General features: G+C 44.1%; 1 pseudogene; it reads right to left on the minus strand.

Annotated features, from left to right (window-relative positions):
* Positions 1-877: 877 nt before the first annotated feature.
* LOC120238675 lies at positions 878-1,180 on the minus strand (annotated as a pseudogene).
* Between the last annotated feature and the right edge of the window lie 20,500 nt (positions 1,181-21,680).

Below are 21,680 nucleotides of genomic sequence, written 5' to 3' on the forward strand. Positions count from 1 at the left end.
GCCTGTTTGGGGCTTGAACTCATGAACTGTGAGATGATGACCTGAGCCAAAATGCAAGGCTTAACCAACTGAGCCACCCAGGTGCCCCCAACACAGAAAGTTTATGTATTTGTAGGGTCCATTAACCCAGTACATGTTACAGGAAACTCCCCTCTTCTGAGAAATTTATTGAACAAAATAACTTCCAGGATATTCACAATATGTCTTGGTGTGAATATAAAATCATCCCGGGATATTTTCTTTCTCGTTCTTTTTCTTTTTCTTTTTTTTTTTTTTTGGAGAGCATACTTGGGGCAGAGGGGAAGAGGGAGAGAAAGAAAATCCTGAGCAAACTCCATGCTTGGTGTGGAGCCCCATGACCCTGGCCTCGATTCCATGACCCTGGGATCATGGCCTGAGCCAAAATCAAGACTCAGACATTCAACTAACTGAGCCACCCAGGTGCCCCTCATCCCAGGATTATTTTTATATTTATTTTTATTTTTAAGTGTTAAATGTTTATTTATGTTTGAGAGAGAGAACGCATGCGAGTTGGGGAAGGGCAGAGAGAGAGGGAGACACAGAATCTGAAGCAGGTTCCAGGCTCCAAGCTGTCAGCACAGAGCCTGATGCGGGGCTTGAACCCATGGACTGCCAGATCATGATGACCTCAGCCGAAGTCAGACGCTTAATCAACTGAGCCACCCAAGCATCCCTCAGGATTATACTTATTGGAGTAAGAAAGAATTTTTTCCAATAAAAGTTAGAGGGATTTTTAATTCCAAGTCTCTTAGAAACCAAAGTTAAATTTTGCAACACAAATCAAGAACATCTAATTAATAAATTTAACAAGCCAAAGTAATTTTGTTATATAAATTAACCCATTTATTGTAGGCTATCAATGTTTCAAACAGTGGAGCTTCTGCTGGTCTTTCAACTCGTTCAGTCTCCTAATGGCCGACTTTACTGTGACATTGGAGGGGTGTTGTGGGTCGAGGCACCACCGGCTATGGCTTTCATGCAGGGACCGCAACACCGGATCCCCACAGCTCGCCTTTTCATCTTGGTTTTGCCACGGAAGGAGCCAGTGTACTTGGTGTGCTGGCTTATGTCAATCTTCTTCACCATTTCCTGAGGGAGGCACCACATAACGGGGCCCATATTTACTGACAATTCTGACCTTCTCAGTGTGTTTAGCCATGTCACCACAAGCTAGGTCTGAGGCCACTGGAGTAAGAAAGAATTTTTAAACATGCATTGTTACAAAAAAATAATTTTGGTTAACTAGAACATTCTATTACACCAACATGCTAATTATAGTCAGTCTTCCATCACCTCAACCTTGAGGGGTTTCTCTCTCTCTCTCTCTCTCTCTCTCTGTTTTTTTTTTTTTTTTAGAGAGAGAGATGGAGTGTGAGTGGGGGAGGGACAGAGAGAGAGGGAGACACAGAATCTGAAGCAGGCTCCAGGCTCTGAGCGGTCAGCACAGAACCTGATGTGGGGCTTGAACTCACGAGCTGTGAGATCATGACCTGAGCTGAAGTCTGGCTTAACTGACTGAGCCACCGAGGTGCCTATAAACCTTGACATTTCTTGCTGCAAAACGATATCTTTGGTGTTAAGATTTTTCACTTGTGTTCTTCCTTCTCTAGGTAAGATCCTTTCTCTCTGCAGGAATGTAACTTATTACTTCTTTTTTAAAAGAAATTTCTAGTGTTTGTTTATTTTTTAAAGTTTATTTTGAGCATGACAGAGACCATGTGAATGGGAGAGGGGCAGAGAGAGAGAATTTTTAAGCAGGCTCCCCCCTGCCAGCACAGACTCTGACACGGGTCTCAAACCCACAAAACTACAACATCAAGACCTGGGCTGAATATTTAACCAACGGAGCCACCCAGGTACCCCAAATGTTTATTTTTAAGAAAGAAAGAGAGCCAGCAGAGGAGGGGCAGAGAGAGGAGACAGAGAATCCCAAGCAGGCTCTGCACTGTCAGTGCAGGGCTTGAACTCATGAACCTGCAAGACCATGACCCGAGCAGAAAACAAGAGTCCGGTGCTCAACCAACTGAGCCACCCAGGTGCCCTTATTACTTCTTAATCACAGATTTTATCTATACATCCTTACCCCCTCATCCATCAGGACTCAATTCAAAATTCAAAACTCATGTACTTTCCTAAAATCTTCCTGCGTTAGCTCCTATACTTATCCCCCGCTATCCCCTACTTGAATTGCATTGAATGATTTTCCTTTGTTAACATGAGGATTAGTGAGCAGTCCTATTGTTCAGTGGGTATATTCAATAATGTGTAATAACATGGGATTTGGTGAGAGCATTATTGCACCTTCTACTTATTTGCATCTCACCAGGCCCAGGAAGGGGTTCTGTGTCCAGTGGGCATTCAGTTACTTTGCAGACAGAACAGTCTGAGATGAATATTCTCAACCTACTCTTCTCACGGCCTCTTGGTCCCCACCAGGCATCTTGTCTCCAGAGGGCATCAGCAACCCAAGGTCCCAGCTTGAGACCTCAGAAGCTTCACCTCTTCCCTGTGCCAGCTGCTGAGCCCATAACCCTGAGCTGGGCAGGAAGAGCCTCTTGAATAACAATGACATCAGCACAGCTCTCCTTCCCCGCTCCAAGCCTGCTTTGGGGCCAGTGAGGTGACCAGGCCCCCCATCCTTCTGGAATTTCCTCTTCTGGTACTCATTAAGGGGTTGGGGGGGGAGCTTGGGTGGAAGCCAGGAGAAATGGGAACAGTGGTTGGAATGAAAGACAGTTGCCAGTGACCCTCGGGTCTCCACACTGGAGGTGTTTGTGGAGAGGCAGCGTTTCATTTTCCTACTGGGGAAGTGGTCATGGCAGGATTGCACCAGAGGGACTTCCTCTCTGCAGCCTCGAGAGACGATCCCGGACACTTGAAGTGGCCAAAGAGACAATTCCCTAGCCCGTGGGGTACGGGACACCCCATTCCGTGGGCCCCACTGTGCTTCCCAGTGATTACAGACGGTGTGTGACTGCTCCTCCTGCTCCCAGCAAGCCATGGATTCCTTATTCCCGCCACACTGTCCTGGAATGCCCTTTTCCCTCCCAGGGCTGCTGCCTTTGGTCCCAAAGGGCACCACAACACTGGGATCACTTTCTAATCTGGGGCAGATGTGAGCTCAGGGATGTGAGTGGAAAGTAAGGTAAACCAAACCAAGCAAAGAAGTCAGATATGAGCTCTAAATGATGCTTAATTGGTCAAGCAAGACCTGGGCAGACCTGGTTGCTGCCATGGCCCAGTGCGACACGGGGCTGAGTGTGCCACCTCATCACGTGATTTCCCTTGGCCTGTGTTTTTCATGACTTCCGCTCCCTGTTTCACCCAGAGAAGGCTCTCAATCAATATCTCGAACAGCAGCTGGCATTGAAGGCCCTTGGCATTGTCCCTCCCCTTCAACTGGCCAGCTTTCTCCCAGCCCTCGCAGAAGGCTCCAGAAGAGGCTGAGGCTGGCTCACATCCCAAGTTGCTACTCCCTTTCCACTCAGGACTCGTCCTTCAACCCTTCAGGGAAGCTGAGGGGACAGAGGAAGGAAGGTTCCTGGAGAAGACCTTCCCAGTAGGTCAGAGGTTGGACACAATTGTCGGCCGGCATGAAATTTGGAGAGCAATGGAGACAGGCAGTAGGGCTCTCACGGGGAAAGTTTCTGGTTCTTGCCTTCTTCCAATTCTTCTTTCTCCTCTCCTTCTCCTTCTTCTTCTTGCTGCTGCTGCTGCTGCTTCGTTTTCGTCTTCATCTTCATCTTCTTCTTCCTCCTCCTCCTCCTCCTCCTCCTCCTCCTTCTTTTTAAATGCACTTAGGGCACTGGGGAAAATGTGGGAGGAGGGTGCAGACAGGAAGGAGGGGGTTTGGAAGGAAGCTGAAAAACAGCAACTGTCCATTGACTTGCTGCATTCCTGAGGTTGGACTCATTCTAGTCTACTCCCAGTAGCAAACGACAGATGAGACAGATGTGGGGCATTGCTGGCTGCCTCAAAGATTGCAGATAGACTCTTCAGACCTGGGCCTTCCAGACGTCCTGGTTGCAATGGCCCTAAGAAACTGGGCAAACTTGCCTCATTACACAAACTCCAAAACTCCTCAAGAGGCCCCCACTTGACTTAGATTTTCCCCGAGAGCTGGTCAACTCTAAACAATGCCTCCATTGGTCTACAATGAGTTTGACTTATAAAGAACAATGTATCTGTGAAAGGTTTAATATTCTGTAAACAACCCTGAATTAGAAGGTTAATCTGGTAGATTCAGATCAATCTTGGGAACCTCCAAGCCTCACAAGGCTGTTGGCAGCAAGCTTTTGTTTGGCCTCCATCATTGTGGCATGAACCCCATAACATGAGTGTGGCTGTGTTTCAACCAGACTTTATGTAGGGACGCTTAAATTTGGATTTTATATAATTTTCATGTGTCATAAAATACCTTTTGACTTTTTTATTGTGGTAAGAACACTTGACATGAAATGTATCCACAAATTTTAAGTGTACAACACAGTGTTATTGACGATAGGTCTTTTTATTGTTTTTCAACTCTTAAAAAGTTTAACAACTGCCTTAGCTCTCAGGTCGCATAAAAATGGACGGCAGGCCAGAATTGGCTCACGGGCTGGAGTTTGCCAGCCCCTGGTCTGGAAAATGTGGGCAAGAGCAGCCAACTTTGAAGATTCTGTTTCAGCATTAGTTACCAAAAAGCAAGGACAGCAACATCTGTGTTTTATGAACCTGAAGGCCCCTAAAGAAGAATCTCTAATCATTTCTGTTACTTCTCTGTCAATAAACCTCAATTTTTTTTTTAGTTTCACATGAAAAGAGTTAATGAAGTTTCACTTTTGTTTGGCCTGAGAAAACAGTGTAAGTGTAGCAGCGATTTTTTATTATAGGCAGAGCAGCACCAAAGCAACAAACAAGGAACCAACAGCCTTGAAGCTGTTCACAGATAAAGTTGGGGTCCTCCTACTTTGCACAGTGCAGTTTCTCAGTCTGTCATGGTGCTCCCTGAGGCAGGCAGATGGGTCCTCATCCAGAAAGAGAATCTGCATCTTGGTCTTCATACCTCTGCCACAATGGGAGGAATAGTCTTGTATGCTCAACCCCATCACATCTGCCCCATGCAGGCACTGGTGGTTTCCAACATGGCACCATGAACCTTGAGCTCCTTTTTGGTACATGCGTTTCCTGACTTCAGCTCCTTGATTCCTTTCTTTTTATTTCAAGCAGATCAGTCCATGTGTGGCCATCAGAGAAGCAGAGAAGCAAATCTCCCTTTATCTTTTTCTACCATGATCTGATGGCTCCTCATTTCCCACTGGTTTTAGAGGGCTGGAATCCTCCAAACAGACCAACTAAGTTGGTCAGTGCCTCAAGAGGATTTGTGTTCTCGGGTTCATCTCTATGTCAAGGATATTAGTAGAGGTCTCTTTAGAAATGGTGGGTTGGTCAATGGCTACTCAGTTACTTGAATGTCCAACTTTCCCCTGGACACTGAGAATTTCTGATGGACCTATGCAGAGAATCCTAGCTGGCAGTAGGGTGGGATTTCAGGGAGGCTAGACCTCCTTGAAACTTTCTCGGATGTTCTTCCATGTTGAGGAGCAGGTGTTCTTGTGGGGAAGAACTTCACATCTCAGTTCAATTTCTTTGTTTTTCTGAGGGTTTTCCAGACAAGCCCAGAACAACTCTAACACAGCCACCCACCTTCCAAACAAAAACAAAAACAATAATCACACAAACAAAAAACTAAAAAACCTCGAAACTCTTAAGACGACCTTCACCATTTCTACACTCAACAACACTGAACAAATAGTTCTCTAAATCCATTGCTCCATGTCTCTGGGTCTCGGCTCATGCTGTTGCAGGCTGTTCCCTGTGTCTAGAATGCCCTACTTCTTTTCATCTGGCTAACAGCATCACTTCACAAGGAAAGCCTTCCCTTACCCCTGCCTCCCCTTTGCACCAGAGCTAAATTCCCTCCCTCCCTGTTTCCTCTACATATCTGAATTTGCACATCTAAGACAAGCCCTTCATCAGCCACATTACAAGGTAAACCCCTCCCCCCAATCTCACTTGAAGCTGGACAAAAAAAGCACTTGAAATAGGTTTCACAACCTCTAAACTTAATGATGAACTTCTCTTTAGATGTACAGCTTAATCTAAAAGAGTAGCTACAAATAGTTTGAGGCCACTGTGGTTAGTCTGACATTTAAAACACTCACTTCTGGAACATTTTAGTTATTAGCAGGTACAAAAATAACTTTTGAATTATTGATAAATAAAATATTTAATTTTTTAATGATTATTTATTTTTGAGAGAGTGAGAGAGAGACAGAGCATGAGTGGGGAAGGGGCAGAGAGAGAGGGAAACATGGAATCTGAAGCAGGCTCCAGGCTCTGAACTGTGAGCACAGAGTCCGACATGGGGCTCAAACTCACAAACTGCAAGATCATGACCTGAGCCAGAGTTGGACGCTTAACTGTCTAAGACACCTAGGTGCGCCTGATAAATACAATCTTTAAATATTGTTTATATATTTTTTAAATTTTTTATGTTTTATTTATTTCTGAAAGAGAGAGAGAGACAGCATGACCAGAGGAGGGTCAGAGAGAGGGAGACACAGAATCTGAAGTAGGCTCCAGGCTCTGAGCTGTCAGCACAGAGCCCTACGCAGGGCTTGAACCCATGAAGCATGAGATTATGACCTTAGCCAAGTCGGACGCTTAACTGACTGAGCCACCCAGGCGCCCCAATATTGTTTATATTTATTTCATTCTTTTTTTAAAGTTTGAGAGGTAGAGTGCAAGCTGGGGAGGGGCAGAGAGAGAGCGAGACAGAGAATCCCAAGCATGCTTTGACCTTTCAGTACAGAGTGCCCGGTGCAGGTCTTGATCCCGCGAACTCTGAGATGGTGACCTGAGATGAAGTCGAGAGCTGACGCTTCACTGACTGAGCTACCAAGTGCCTCGATATTTATATCATTCTTATAGGATCTCAATTTTTGTACCTTTCTTACAGTGCAGTAATATACGTAGAGCACTTAGAACAGCGCCAGTATGCTATTTGCAGCTACGTGGATGAAATTAGAGGGGATTATGCTAAGCGAAATTAGACAGGGAAAGACAAATATCATATGACTTCACTCATATGAGGACTTTAAGATGCAAAACAGATGAACATAAAGGAAGGGAATAAAAAATAATATAAAAACAGGGAGGGGGACAAAACATAAGAGACTCTTAAATATGAAGAACAAAACAGAGGGTTATTGGAGGGATGGGGGGGAGATGGGCTAAATAGATAAGGGGCATTAAGGAATCTACTTATGAAATCATTGTTGCACTATATGCTAACTAACTTGGATGTAAATTAAAAAAAATAAATGATTTTTAAAAAAGCACACAGCATATAAGCAGTCAATAAATGCTGTCAAAAAATTAGCTATCTTAAAATGTATACATGTAAAGTTTATTACTCTAATGTTTATTTATTTTTGAGAAAGAGACAGTGTGAGTGGGTGAAGGGCAGAGAGAGAGAGGGAGACGGAGGATCCAAAGCAATCCAAAGTCATCCTAAGCGATCCAAAGTCATCTAAAAGGGATCTGTGCTGACAGCAGAGAGCCCCGTGTAGGGTTCCAACTCACAAGCTGTGAGATGATGACCTGAGCCAAAGGCTGACCCTCAACCAACTGAGCCATCCAGGTGCCCTGAAAAATTTTTTCTGTAGGGGATCCATATACAATTTTTTTTTTTTTTTTTTACTGAGAGACAAACACTAAAAACATTTTTGAGGGTGCCTGGCTTGCTCTGTCAGTAGAGCATGGGACTTTTTTTTTTTTTAATGTCTTTTTTTATTTTGAGAGAGAGACAGAGTGTGAGCAGGGGAGAGAGAGGGGAGACACAGAATCTGAAGCAGGCTCCAGACTCCGAGCTGTCAGCATAGAGCCTGACGCGAGGCTTGAACCCACAGACTGTGAGACCATGACCTGAGCCAAAGTTGGATGCTCCATCAACTGAGCCATCCAGGCACCCCGAGCATGCGACTCTTGACATCAGGGTTGTGAGTTTGAGCCCCACATTGGGTGTAGAGATTATTTAGAAATAAAATCTTTAAAAAAAACATTAAAAATGTTTTTAATATTTATTGTTTTTGAGAGAGAGAGACAGAGAACAGGCAGAGAGAGGGAGACAGAATCTGGAGCAGGCTCCAGGCTCTGAGCACAGAGCCTGACGCTGGGCTCAAACCCATGAACTGGGAGATTATGACCTGAGCTGAAGCTGGACGCTTAACCGACTGAGCTACCCAGGCGCCCCCCACCCAAAAAAACATTTTTGATGTTCTGTACTATAAGTAAGGTCTTGGAGGGGCAGAAAGCACATCTGGACTATCTTTTATTTTCCTAAGCGTCTGCCGTGTAGAAGGCATTGCAAACACACTAAGCTGAAAGTTACCTGAGCTTTCCACGGTGGGTAAGCCCATCTTGAAAGTTTTTATAGAAGGTGAATATAGGTCAATCAAGAGGACAGCGGTAGAAGTGAACAAGAGTAAGAGCAGTCCATCCTGTGGGGGGAGAGGGAGAGCGGCTAGGTGGGTGTGCTTTCTTGTCTGCAGTGTTCGCATGAAGCTGGCATTTCCATCCGGGCTGCAGGCTCCTGCCCCTTTTTCTGTTTCTCCAGGGATCCTGTTCTCTCTCTGCCCAACCTGCATGAGCCGGGTTACTCTCCTGCACCACTTGCATCTTGGTATTCCTGTATAAAGATTTTAGGGCTGTAAATAACCCCCCAACTTTTTTTTTAGCTCAGTTGTAAGTAACCAAGAATGATTAGGGGTTTTGTTATCCCTTTTTATTACGGAATATTTCAAATACACACAAAAGTAGAGAGGCTAGTATATCCTCTCCTGTATACCCATCATTCAGCTTCCAGAACGGTCAAAACATGGAAAGACTTGTTTCATCTCTATACTCACTGGATCATTTCGAAGTGAATCCTATCCTATCACTTCATCTATAATTATATAGTCTATTGCTAAAAGAGAAGGGCTTTTTATTAAAGGAACATAACCACAGTAACATCATCACATATTAAAAAATCAACTCTTAATATCACCAAATACCCTTTCAGCATTCAAATTTCTTGGAGTCTCATATTTTTATTCAATTTTTAAAAATTTTTAAAATCGGGGTAAAGTATATATAACCTAAAATTTACCATTTTAGGCACACCTGGGGGGCTCTGTCCGTTAGCGTCTGACTTCAGCTCAGGTCATGATCTCACAGCTTGTGAGTTTGAGCCCCGTGTTGGGCTCTGTGCTGACGACTTAGAACCTGGCACCTGCTTCAGATTCTGTGTCTTCCTCTCTCTCTGCCCCTCCCCAACTCATGCTCTGTCTCTCTCTCTCTCTCTCTCTCTAAAAAAGAAATAAACATTTTTTTAAAAATGCCATTTTAACCACTTTAGATGTACAACTCAGCGGCATTGATTACAATGTTATACAATCATTACCACTATTTTAAATTTTTTCATTACCCAAAACAGAAATTCTGTACCCATTACACAGTAACTCTCCCTTCCCTGTCCCCTCAGCCTCTGGTAATTTCTAATCTACTTTCAGACTCTATTCTAGATATTTCATATAAGTGCAACCATAGCATATTTGTCCTTTTGTGTCTGGCTTATTTTGCTTAGCACAATGTTTTCAAGTTTCACCCGTGTTTTAGCATGTGTCAAAACCTTATTCCTTTTCAAGACTGAATAATATTCCACTGCATATACATATATGTATATATAGAGACTGCATTTTGTTATCCATTAATCTGTTGGTGGACACTTGGGTTTACACCTTTTGGCTATTGTGAAGAATGCTGCTGTGAACATTGGTCTGTGAGTATCTGCTCGAGTCCCTGTTTTCAGTCCTTTTGGGTGCACACCTAGGAGTGGAATTCCTGTGACATATGCTAATTCTGTGTTTAACTTTTTGAGGGATGGCGAAGCTGATTTTCACGGTGGCTGTACCATTTTACATTCGCACCAGCAGTACAGAAGGGTTCCAATTTCTCCACCGCCTCTCCAATACTTGTTTTCCATTGTCAAAAATTACAGCCATCTGAGTGGATATGAAGTCATGTCTCATTATGGTTTTGGTATGCATTTCTGTAATGACTTATGATGTTGGGCATCTTTTCATATGGTATTGACTGTTTTCTTTGGAGAAATATCTGTTCAAGTCCTTTGCCCATTTTTAAATCGGATTATCTGTCTTCTTGTTGAGTTGCAGGAGTTCTTATATATTCTGGATATTAAAACTTTATTAGATATATAATTTACAAATATATTCTCCTATATGGAGGATTGTCATTTTACTCTCTTGATAGTGTTCTTTGATGCACAAAAGTTTTTAATTCTAACAAAGTCTGATTTACCTTTTTTTTTTTTTTTTTGAGAGAGAGGGTGCAAGTAATCAAGGGAGAGATAGAGAGAAAGAGAGAATCCCACTAAGGGCAGACACACACACACACACACACACACACACACACAGAGAGAGAGAGAGAGAGAGAGAGAGAGAGAAGCGGGGCTCACCCAAACAGTGCTTGATCTTACTCAATGTGGCACCGGAGCCCACAAACCATGAGATCATGACCTGAGCCGAAGTCAGATGCTTAACTGACTGAGCTCCTCTATTTTTCCTTTTAATGCCTGTGTTCTGGTGTTATATTTAAGAAACTGTTGACAAATCTAAGGTCATGAAGATTTGCCCCTATGTGTTCTTTTAAGAGTTTTATAGTTTTACTTCTTAAATTTAGGTCTTTGATCCATTTCTCATTCATTTTTGTATGTGGTGTGTCAAAAGTTCAGCAACAGCAGAAGTAAAACCAATAAACCACCAAAGCGGTAATTAGTAGAAGTTTATTGTGCTCACACAAAAAGGAGAGTTCGTGAACGGGGAATACTGAAACCACACATGCACTGAGGCTCAGAGGTATATTGTTATAAAGCAGCTTATATAGTGAGGAGGCAGTGACTTTATTCTTTGCAATGACTGGTTATAGTGTTAGAAAGTTTTTAAAGTGATAGGGAACAGGTTAGTGGTTACCTCATATAAATCTTGGGGAAGTGTTGCTTGTGATTTTCAGAGGCCAAGTTAGTCTTACTTGTCTTGCAAAATAAGCTAAATTCAGCTTTGCTTGTATGATTAAACTGGTTTTGTCTGCTCAGCGTGTTTTCAAATCTGGTCTCCATTTGTGTTTGAGTTTAAAAGTTGTAACATAAAGGTCCCACTTCATGCTTTTGTATGTGGATGTCTAGTTTTGCCAACATCAATTGTTGAGACTGTTCTTTCTTTTTTAAAATAGTTTTTAAAAATGTTTGTTTATTTTTGAGAGAGAGAGAGAGATAGAGACAGTAAGAACTGAGGGGAGGCAGAGAGAGGGGGACACAGAATCCAAAGCAGGCTCCAGGCTCTCAGCTGTCAGTACAGAGCCCAATGCAGAGCTTGAACTCATGAACTGTGAGATCATGACCTAAGCCTAAGTAGAGCACTTAACCAAGTGAGCCACGCAGGCACCCTGAGACTGTTCTTTCTTTACTGAACGGTTCGTCCCCCTTCTTGACAATCAATTGACTATGTGAACGTTCATTTCTGGGCTCTCAATTCTATTCCATTGGCCCATATATTGAGCCTCATGCCACCACCACACTGTTTTGATTACTGTTGCTTTATCGTAAGTTTTGAAATCAAGAAGTATGAATCCTCCACTTTGTTACTATCTTTTTTTTTCCAAGTTTGTTTTGGCTATTTGTGGTTTCTTGAGATTTCATATGAATTTTAAGATGAATTTTTCTATCTCTGAATAAAACATCATTGGGATTTTTCCACTGGGATTTTTTTAAAGTTTGTTTGTTTATTTTTAAAATATTTATTTATTTTTGAGACAGAAACAGAGTATGAGTGAGAGAAGGGCAGAGAGAGAGGGAGACACAGAATCTGAAGCAGGCTCCAGGCTCTGAGCTGTCAGCACAGAGCCCGACGTGGGGCATGAACCCATGAACTGTGAGATCATGATCTGAACCGAAGTCAGACACTCAACTGACTGAGCTACCCAAGTGCCCCATATTTATTCTTTTAATAATCTCTGCATCCAATGTGAGGCTCAGACTCATGACCCTGAGATCAAGAATCACGTGCTCTTCCAACTGAGCCAGCCAGGATCCCCTCCATTGGGATTTTGATAAGTATTCCATTGACTCTATAGATGGTTTTGGATAGTATTGGTGTCTAAATAATACTGAGTCTTCCAATCCATGAACTTGGGACTTTTTCCACTTATGTAAGGTTTTCTTAATTTCTTTCACGATGTTTTATAGTTTTCAGTGTATGTCTTTTGCCTCCTTGGTTAAATTTACTCCTAAAACTTAATTCCTTTTGATGCTATTGTAACTGGAATTATTTTCTCAATTTCCTTTTTGGATTGTTCAGTGGTAGTGTATAGAAATACAACTAATTTTGAGGTGTTGATTTTTGTATTATACAACTTTGCTGAATTCATTTATTAGCACTAACAATTTTTTTTTCTTGGCATGGACTCCTTAGTGTTTTCTACAGATAGGATCATGCTATTGTGAAGAGAGCTAGTTTAACTTTTCACTTTGGATGCCTATTATTTTTCATTCTTGCCTAATTGCTCTGGCCAGGGCTTCTAGTAATATGTTGAATAGAAATGGCAAAGTGGGCATCCTTATCTTGTTCCTGAGGTTAAGAGAAAAGCTTTCAATCTTTTATTATTGCTTTTGTTTATTATTCATATAACCCTTTGAGGAACATTCCCTTCTATTATTAGTTTATTTTTTTTATTATTAACAGGTGTTGGATTTTATCAACATCAACCTTTTTCTGCATCAGTTGAGATGACCTTGTGTTTTTTTCCTTCATTCTATTAATGTCACATATTACATTGATTTCATATGTTGCATTCCTGGGACAAATCTTACTTGGTTAGGGTGTGTTATGCTTTCAGTATGCTGCTAAATTTGATTTGCTAGTATTTTGTTGAGGATTTTTGCATCTATATTCACAAAACTATAATTCTATAGTTTTCTCGTAGTAACTTTGTCTGGCTTTGGTATCAGGGTGATGCTGACCTCATAGGATGGGTTAGAAAGCGCTCTTTTGGAAGAATTTGAGAAGCATTAGGATTCATTCTGCTTTAAATGTTTGGTAGAATTCACTAATGAAGCCATGTGTTTTTGTTTTGTTTTGTTTTTCTTTGTTGGGAAGGTTTTTTTCTTTTATTAGGTTTTTATTTAAATTTGAGTTAGTTAAAACTATTTTTCTAATGTTTATCTTTGAGAAAGAGAGAGAGAGAGAATGAGTGGGACATGGGCAGAGAGAGAGGTGACACAGAATCTGAAGTAGGCTCCAGGCTCTGAGCTGTCAGAACAGAGCCCCATATGGGGCTTGAACCCACAAACCGTGAGATCATGAACTGGGCTGATGTTGGATGGTTAACCGATTGAGCCAACCAGGTGCCCCTAAATTCAAGTAGTTAATACAAAGTGTAATATTAGTTTCAGGTATAGAACTTTAGTGATTCATCACTTCCCTACAACACCTGGTACTCATCACAAGCGCCCTCTCTTTAATCCCTATCACCTATTTAGCCCATCCCTCCACCTTATTGGGAGGTTTTGATTACTGATTCAATCTCTTTGTTAATAGATCTATTCAAATTTTCTATTTCATCTTGAGTTCTGGCAGAGATTTGTGTTTCTAAGAATTTTCCCATTTCATCTAGATTATTCATTTTGTTGGCATACAGTTGTTCATATTACTCCTTTACAGTCCTTTTTATTTTTGTAAAGTTGGTAGTAATGTCCCTTCTTTTATTTCTGATTTTAGTAACTTGAGTCTTACCTTCTTTTTCTTAGTCAAGGTGCCATGCAAATTTATTGTGTTATATTCAGAGACACGTAAAATCTGGCTCTCTTTTGGTGATTAAAATTGATTAGAGGGGTTTGGGTACTGTCAGCCTGATTGGTTCATTATATTTATTTATTTGTTTTTTAAAATGTTTATTTATTTTTGAGAGAGAGAGATAGAGCAAGCAGGGGAGGGGCAGAGAGAGAGGGAGACACAGAATCTGAAGCAGGCTCCAGGCTCCGAGCTGTCAGAGTGCATAGCCCAATGCTGGGCTTGAACTTGTGAACTGCGAGATCATGACCTGAGCCCAAATTGGATGCTTAACTGACTGAGCCACACAGGTGCCCCCTGATTGGTTCATTATAAAACTCTCCTTCAGCTTTCACCAAATGATTTTATCAGCTTTTGACAATCACTGCCTACATCCATTATTTCAGAGGGGCATGTTGAAATTTTAAAGAAGATACATTTTAATGAACTCAAATATGCCAATACAGGTTAAAAGGTGTATTTTCAATGTCCAGCTTTCTGGTTCTGAAGCTGAATGTGGTAGAAAGGAAACCCATCCAAGAGTGAAGAACCTGGGGACCAGCCACATGCTGTAAGATCTTAGATAAATCACTTGAACTCTTTAAGCTTCAGTGGGATGCAAAAGTGGGACTCTGAACACGATGACCTGTCAAAGCACCTCACAACTTTGACTCTCCAGGGGTCTGTTTTTTTTTTAAGTTAACATGTAATCACAGTTATGACTGGTTAGCCCAGCTTTCGGGACACCAAGCCCTTAGTTCCTCCCTGTAGGTTCCATGCCCAACGTGGGGCTTGAACTCACCACCCTAAGAACAAGAATCACAGACTCTACCAACTGAGCAAGCCAGGCATCCCTCCAAGAATGTTTCCTGTTTCAAAGATTCACTTAAGATTATGGTTCAACCTATTGTACTTCATTGGTTATGCTTACCACATGAGACCTCACTCCAGACAAGTTGCTCAAGGGATCATCCTTTCCCTTTATCAAAGTGCTCAGTCCCCCAAACACTGCCTATTCTTGGGCTGTAGAGAGAAATTTCTCCCATTCTCCTCAAGATCGTCAAGTGTCATCACATATTCTTGGGCCAACTTGTCAGGAAAGGATCTTACAAGTCATTCACCCTAAGGTATAACTGACCAAGAGACTTTCCCTTTCAGAGGTCTTTTCATTTTAATAAGAGATACTAACTTCAGTATGCATTTATAATGACGAACTTTTAAGGAGTTTTTTTTCTGTGGAGGAAGGCAACTTTCCATCTTCCTGAAATCACATGTTTTAGCATCTTTAAAGCAGCAGGCCTGATAATGGTTCTAACAACATTTCTTTTTTTTAATTAAACAAACAAATTTTAAGTTTATTTATTTAAGTAATCTCTATACCCAACATGGGGCTTGAACTCATGATCCTAACATCAAGAGCCACATACTCTTCCAGCTGAGCCAGCCAGGCACCCATCTAACAACATTTCTTTTTTTCTTAAAAAATTTTTAAGTGTTTATTTATTTATTGTGGGGGGGGAGACAGAAGGAGAGAGAGAGAGGGCAAGCAGGAGAGGAGCAGAGAGAGTAGAGAGAGAATCCCACGCAGGTTCTGTGCTGTCAGCACAGAGCCCAACTCGAGGCTCCATCTCACAGACCGTGAGATCTTGACCTGAGCTAAAACCGACTGAGCCACCCAAGCTCCCCAAACATTTCTTGATTTTTCCTGGTGTGCTACAGCATCTGGAAGCTGTGCTCAGGAAAGACCCCACCTTGGGAATGTCTCCAGATGGGGTTCCTCACCATCCTCTTAGGCTGGTGAATCAGACGAGAAGCTACCCTTGGAGGAGCTGATAGTGGATGAGCATCCTACGGTCAAGTCCATCAGGGAAAGAGTGTCCAAGGAAAACTGGGGTGGGATATTTAGCCTTGGGAATGAGGAACCTTTTCAGAAGGACAGCATTACCTTTTGTCAAACTCAAAATCAGAAGGGAGAACCATAGTTGAATGAATATCACGTCTGTAAGTTTGAATGTAACTAGGAATGAATGGATGAACGTAAGGCATCCAGGATTGGGGCTGAGAATGGTAAGTAAATGTCAGTGGGCCCCTTCCCCATGTCCCTGGAGTATTAAACAAGGCAGGCAAGGCAGCTTAAAGAAGCCACACCAGTCGGGAGCCTCTACATTTTTAAAGCTTACGCCAGTCCTACCATCTGGGCTCCCATGTTTCCTTTTCTATGCCTTTCCCCATCCTGATCACTTGCTAACTCTCAGCTCCAATTCCAATCTTCATGACGTTTTTTCCTGCTCAGAATCTGGCTCTCACTGATTCTCACTTCCCTCCTTCTGCCCTTATCACGTGGCTGTTATTCTCCAGGTGTGTTAACCTCGCCTTCTAGAATGGAACCTGTTGGAAGGGAGCTGTCATGTCGGATCCCTCTCTGCACCTCCCAGCACCTGGCCGGGTGTCCAGCACATGACTGTGTGCAGTAAGTGCTGACTGATGAATGGATAATAGACGCAATGGGGCAGGCATTCTTTCTCAGCCACCTTCTTCCAAAAAAAGGACTCTCCTCGAGGAATTTCCCTGGGACAAATGACAATGAAACATGGAGAGCTGGCTAACCAGAGACTTGTTCCCTCGGAGCAAGCAGGGCTGGTGCTGGGTTTAATTTAGGCTGCTCTGCCTTTCATGCTTTAAAAGGACTTTCCCACGACAGACTCAGGACCTGTGGTTCTGTGCCATTAGCGCCACCACTGAGAGATGGGTGGTGAGAGATGCAGCCGAGTGTGCCGGCCTCTGACCTGGTTCTGCTTTTGCACTGGGCTTGGAGATTTTTGTAGCAATGCGGTTTGCGGTTTCATTCCCAGCTCAACAGATGGAGCGTGCCCATGTGGAGTACAAAGTCTGGGCTTCGGTGTGGGGGTGTGGGTTTGCATCTCCAAGTGGGTGGACTTCTGCTGGGCGCACATGAGTATGCATATGGATGTGATGGATCTCTTTGGGGGTACATCTGAGTATCTCAGTCTCTGTAGATTGTGTGTATCTCTGAAGTACACTCTGAAGGTGGAGTGTACTTATCTGCATGTGTGCCTGTGTCGTGCGCATGTTAAGCTTGGGCCCATCTGTGTGTGTGCCTATCTGGGAGAGCTCTCCCATTTCAGTTTCTGCCTTTCTGGGGATGCCCATCAGCGTGTCTCAGCTTCCAGATATGTGTCCACCCAAAGGGAATGTAAGCAGCTCCCCAACTGGTTTTCAAGAACAATGGCTCCTTTTTTGTCCCCAGACCCTAATCATGGCACCACGTGAAATGGATTCCAATTGGCCCATTGGCTGCCCCTTCTCCTTCCTGAGAGGGGAATGAAGGTATGGAGCAGGCTCCCTATGTCCCTGGCAAAGACTCTTTTCCTTCATAATGCCATTTCTTTTGGGTACTTTGTGGTTCTGATAGGGCCCCGGGATCCACAGCAGCATTATTTGGAATCATTTGACATCATTCGGAATATTTTAATGGGGTCCAGATGCCTAAAAGGGAAGACCCTTTTTAGAAATTCAGGGCTGTCTTCCACTGCCCCCACCTCCCAGGAGAGAGCTGACATTCTTAGCACTGTTTACATTCTTTTCCTCCTTGCCTCTCTGTTCCCCGCCCCTTTCAGGACCTCCTCACTTGGGGCTCACAGATAAACTGTGCCCCTATAAACAAAGCCCTCCTTCCTGCTCTGGAGGAGGCCGGCTCCACCCTGACTTGCCAACAGCTCAGAATCCTGCCTTGCCTTGGTCCACTCTACTTGGACACCCTCCTTCACCACTGCATTAACCCCTTCATCTTCTTCAGGGGATCAAGGTGGAATTCAAAGTCCAGGAAGCAGAGGAAGTCAGTGTTAATGCTTTGCTTCCAGTCTCCAGCCCTCCCCGCGCCTCCATTCCCTTACCCTACACCCTGAGGCCCTCTCCAGCAGAGAAAGTAGGACAGGCTGCCAGCCAAAGCCAGATGCTGGTGGTCCAGGGTACCTGGTTTCTCTTCCTGGCCTCATCTTTCTGCCATTTCCTTTGTGCCCCTCAACAATCTCCTTGCTTCATCCAAATAGCACCATTTAGAAAAGATATGTGATCGTCCCAGCCTCCTCCCGCTGCCACTATCTTGTGGAGCATCCATGAAGCAACATTTTCACAGGAGCCCAGGACTGCTGGGGTCACACTCAGGTATATGAGGGGTAGCATGCGTGACCCAGAATTGAGGGCAGAGGGTTAAAGTGTAACTTTCTTACTAGCAGTGGGAAAGGACCTGTCTGCTCATGGGGGGCTGGGTAGAAGGTACAGCGGGCCCTCCTCTAAGATGTCACCGTGATGCTCCCAAGAGATGCCCTCCTTGCTCGCTTGCTTTTCTCTGTCATGGGATAGAGCCATGCTATCCAATGTCTATGGCCAAAGCTGCCTCCCACAGCACTGGCAGAACAGCTTTGGGGGAACAAAGTGAAACCCAACTCCCTCTTTGGGGCCGGGAGATCTCTACCCTGCAGGCAGGGGATGGGTCCTAGCCACCCGTCTATCACTGGGGACTGGCACAAGAGAAAGTGTGCCGAGCTGTGACTGAGAGGCTGGAAGAACAGGAGGCCACCCCTCCCCAGCGAGGCCCCCCTGTGAAGACTTGGAGCTGCACAGCGAGCCTGAGAGCCTGAGAATGTCTCCTCCTCCTCCTGTTGCCCATTTATCATGAGAGGGGAAGACAGTCCCTTCCTGACTAGAAAGAAAATGTCTTGCCTCCTCTTGGGATTAAAAAAAAAAAAAAAAGTGCCATTTCCCCCATCCATGCCTTCTTCAAAAACAGCAAACACTTTCCTTGACCCCTTTCCCAGCCTCTCCACTGGCATCTGGGTCTTGACTACACCCAGACTTGATTCTTCCCCAATAGGCTTTAGGCAATCCAAAAGTGTTTGTGGGACTTAGCTCCCTTCCTCTTTCTAGCCGGGATAGCTCCTCATTCCCAACTCGGTTGGAGGGGTCGAATCATGTGAGGCATTAGTTTCTTTGTTGGAGGAGAAATCATCCTGGTTGTTTTGCTCCTTTTCCTTCCAAGCACCAGCCACCCTTTCCCCGGGACCTGCTTCCTTGGGGAAAGTGGGGGTCCATGTGAGAGAAGGGGCTAGAATGTGTTCAGCTTGAGTACCAGCCTCTTAAGCCGGACAAGCTCTAGCCTTGTTTGAGCTTTCCCTCCCAGGGAAGAGTAAGGGGAGAGACCACAGGTCCAAGAGGCACGGAGGGTCTGCCATTTTCCAAGCTGACTCCTCTTTCTGATCAAAGAAAGGAGGTGCAAAGGATGAGCCAAAGCAGTAGCCAGGAGTACCTTGGAAGGCTAGGAGAGAAATGTATCTGTGGGCTGGTGGTTACCCTCTCCTGCTCTCTCTCTTTCCCACAATGGATTGATCTCACCCCACCTCAAGGAAGTCTTGTCGGCACTGCAGGCTGGGTGTGTGACCTTTCCCAGCCCCGGGGGGACAGCTTTACCAAGAGCCAAGGACCTTAAAGAGACTAAAACAAATATTTCTTTCTTTTTTTTTTATGTTTTATTTATTTCTAGGAGAAAGAGAGACAGCGTGAGCAGGGGAGGGTCAGAGAGAGAGGGAGTCACAGACCGAAAGAGGCTCCAGGCTCTGAGCTGGCAGTCAGCACAGAGCCCGACGCGGGGCTCGAACCCACGAACCGCGAGATCATGACCTAAGCGAAAGCCGGACGCTTAACCGACTAAGCCACCCCGGCGCCCCTAAAACAAATATTTCTTTTTTTACTTCAGGAGTGAAAGAAATATGTCCTGGTCCCTTCTTCTGTTGATGGCCAGGAAGAAAGAGAAAAGGCACAGCTAGAAAACCGTAAATGTCTACTTTTTCTCTGCCTATAGAAGGCCTTGGCCCAGGCAAGTGCGTAGGCACCTGAGGACCTTTGTTTCCAGAGAATGGAGGCCCCTTCTCTGCCTCCCTTCAAGCTCCTTTCCTTGGTAAATGTCAGATGTGTGTAGAATTGGCCATGCCACGTTATAGGACATAAGGGAAGTCTTGGGTTGGGGACTTCTTTACAGTTCCGGAGGCAGGGCAAGTGGTCCATCCTGGGGCCTTGGTGGGAGTGAGGGGAAATGCTCTGGGAAAGGGTCCAGCTCCTTGGATGCCTGTGCATCTATCTGATAGGAATGAACCTTGGTCGCGGCCAAGACTCAGTTTCTCCTCTGGTCCTTAGCCTTTTAGTTCTGTAAAATGTTGTTGTTAGATTTGATCTTGAAGACCCCTTTAGCTCCAATTCTAGGTCACCACCACCTTATCCCCCTGGACTAATTGGACAAGAGACGTAGGGTAAAGAGAGGGGAGAAACTTCTACCTTGTTCGTGGTTCCTTCCAAGAACTTTAAAGCAAGATGGAGAGATTATAAATCATGGCTTATACCACCTCTAACACATGTAGTCTTGGATGAGATATAAGGCTCTCGGTCGCTTAAACTCCCCTAGGCTTCTCTCTCTCTCTCTCTCTCTCTCTCTCTCTCTCACACACACACACACACACACACACACACACACACACACACAGAGTTGTGATGCATATAAGACCGACCACAAGCTACTCAAGCAAGGGAGGGACAGTCTCCCCCTCCCACTAATAGAATCTCTACCCACCAGTCAGGCTCTGCCCCTTCCGGTTCTACTGACCACATATTCTAAATCACAGACCATCACACAACTGCCCTGTAACACAACAGGATAGTTTGTACCCTTGGTGTCCCCAACACATCAACGGCAGCCTGAGGGGCCTGAATTCAGCAGATTAGGAGGCCCACATTCACTGTCCGCTTCCAAGGGCACAGAACAAAGGTCATTTGGGGGCCCAGGGCCGAGTAAAGCTCTCTCCGGGCAATGTATGCTCCTGCCCAGAGTTGGATGACCTTTACAGACCAGGCAGCACTGGCTCTCCTGGGGCCAGTCATTAGGACGACTTCCCGGAGCAGCAGGTCACTTGCCTCCAACCTCCAGCTGGCCGGCAAAAATGATGGCAAGAAAAACAAATGATGGCAAACGTATACATGGGTACTTTGCCTGGGGAGGGTAATTTGGCAGTAAATTTAAAATTGCAAATGTAAATTGGTAAATTATGATACAGCAATTCTATTTGCAGGAATTTATTCTTTGAAAAAAAATTTTTAAATGTTTATTTATTTTTGAGAGACAGAGAGAAAGACAGACTGCAAGCAGGGGAGGGGCAGAGAAAGAGAGACACACACAAAGAATCTGAAACAGGCTCCTGGCTCTGAGCTGTCAGCACAGAGCCCAACGCAGGGTTCGAACCCACAAACCTTGAGATAATGACCTGAGCTGAAATTGGACGCTTAACTGACTGAGCCACCCAGGTGTCCCTGCAGGAATTTATTCTATAAATATACTTACACACATGTGAAATGACATGTTTCAAGTTATTCACTGCACTATCATCTATTAGTAAAGATTGGAAGTAAATTAGATGTCCATTAGTAGCCAATTAGTTTCATAGATCACGGTATAGTTTTATTATGGAATATTAAAAATGGGAAGCTATTATGTATTAGTATGGAAAGATTACAGACATATATTGTTAAGTTAAAATAAGCAAGGCGCAGGGCACCTGGGTGACTCAGTCAGTTAAGCGTCTGACTCGGTTTCAGCTCAAGTCATGGTCTCATGGTTTCATGGGTTCGAGCCCCATGTCAGGCTCTGCGCTGATGGTGTGGAGC

The sequence above is a fragment of the Hyaena hyaena genome, unplaced genomic scaffold (genome assembly GCF_003009895.1).
Source record: "Hyaena hyaena isolate Hyena2069 unplaced genomic scaffold, ASM300989v1 scaffold_215, whole genome shotgun sequence".
NCBI classification, from domain to species: domain Eukaryota; kingdom Metazoa; phylum Chordata; class Mammalia; order Carnivora; family Hyaenidae; genus Hyaena; species Hyaena hyaena.